Genomic DNA, 1,738 nt, shown 5'->3' on the forward strand with positions numbered 1-1,738 from the left:
TCCTGCTGTCCTGCAGCTGGCTTGCAGTGACACACATGTCCACCAGGCTGCCCTCTTCATTGTGAGTGTCATGATTCTGACTGTCCCCTTCCTGTTCATCTGCATTTCTTATGTCTTCATTGTGGCCGCCATCCTGAGAATCCACTCTGCGGCCGGTCAGCACCGGGCCTTCTCCACCTGCTCCTCCCACCTGACCATTGTCCTCCTGCAGTATGGCTGCTGCAGCTTCATCTACATGCACCCCAGCTCCAGCTACTCCCCACAACAAGGCCGGGTGGTGTCTGTGGTCTACACTTTTGTCACTCCCATTCTGAACCCCCTGATCTACAGCATGAGGAACAAGGAGCTGAAGGAAGCCCTGAGCTGAGTGCTGGGAAGGACAGTGATACCCCAAAATAAGTGATGACTTTGGGCCACTGGTCAATAAATGATACCCCCTTCAGAGACAACCTGTGCACTGAGGGCATGGCTTCTAGTCTGCCTCCAGGTGGAAGGGACTGCATTGCATGACAACCTGGGTAACCAGGACTGATGAATTTCAGTGAGTGGTTATCAGGGATCCTGGTTTTCTCTGTTTAGAAATCCAAAATTCTCTGTAAAAACTCAAAATTCTCTGATTAAACCCCCCAAATCTGTGTTTTTCCATGATTAAAATTAAAGGCCACTATATCAGATATCAGGTATCAGATGAGCACAATATTTTCATAGATTTTAGGGTTGGAAGGGACCTATTAGATCATCAAGTCTGACCCCCTGCTCTGGGCAGGAAAGATTGCTGGGGTCAGATGACCCCAGCCAGGTGTTTGTCCTATCTCTTTTTAAATACCTCTAAGGAAGGGGACAGCACCACCTCCCTTGGAAGCGTATTCCATATTTCGACAACCCTCACTGTAAAGAATTTTTTCCTGATGTCCAGTCTGAATTTGCTCTCCTTCAGTTAGTGGCCATTGTTTCTAGTTACCCTGATGGGCACAGTGGTAAAACATTGTATCCCATTTCCTTCTGTGTCCCCCCGCTCCCGATGAGTTTGTAGATGCCCCCAAGATCACCTCTCAGCCTTCTCTTGCGGAGGCTAAGGATATTCAGGTCCCTCACTTGGTCCTCATAGAGTTTTTCCTGTAGGCCTTTAACCAAATGGGTCGCCCTCCTCTGAACCCTTTATAGGTTATCTACATCCCTCCTGACATTTTATTTATATGTCTAGAGTTTTAATGTAATTTGGAAGCCTGCCAGAGCTTCAATCATTATAATAAAATACATTCCAAATACCTATATATTTTGGTGCTTGATTTTGGTTTTTTATCATAGAAATCAGAGCTCTCTCTGCCCCCTTCGCTCACCAGGATGTGGGTCCAACTGCAGGCATTCCCACAACTGCTTTGTGGTGCTAAGCACCACTTGTATGCTGGTGCCCTACCCCTGCCATTGCCCCTTACTCCCCATCCACAGCCCTGCCAGTGCCCATCACTCCCAACCCACAGTCCCTGCCTGCCCTGCACTTGATCCCTCCCTCCCAGCAGCAGCTACCACCCCTGCACTAGGCATGGATCATGCTGCAGCCATCCCGCCTGCTGCTTTGTTGCTCTGAGCAATGCTGGCCCCTGCTGTTCTGCTCCTCACACCTGTGCCCAGTCCCTAGTGGTCCCCATGCCCTTCCTGGGAAACCCTTGCCTGGGGCTCAGGAACTGGGCTGGGTGTGTCGCTGGCTGGGCAAGCCCCTTCACTTCCAGGCCAGCCT

At 50.2% G+C, this 1,738-nt stretch overlaps 1 pseudogene; it reads left to right on the forward strand.

The window, feature by feature from the left end:
• LOC102374435 overlaps positions 1-403 on the forward strand; it is a 4,338-nt pseudogene extending 3,935 nt beyond the window's left edge.
• Positions 404-1,738: the final 1,335 nt, after the last annotated feature.

This window comes from Alligator sinensis, unplaced genomic scaffold, assembly GCF_000455745.1.
Source record: "Alligator sinensis unplaced genomic scaffold, ASM45574v1 scaffold1002_1, whole genome shotgun sequence".
NCBI classification, from domain to species: domain Eukaryota; kingdom Metazoa; phylum Chordata; order Crocodylia; family Alligatoridae; genus Alligator; species Alligator sinensis.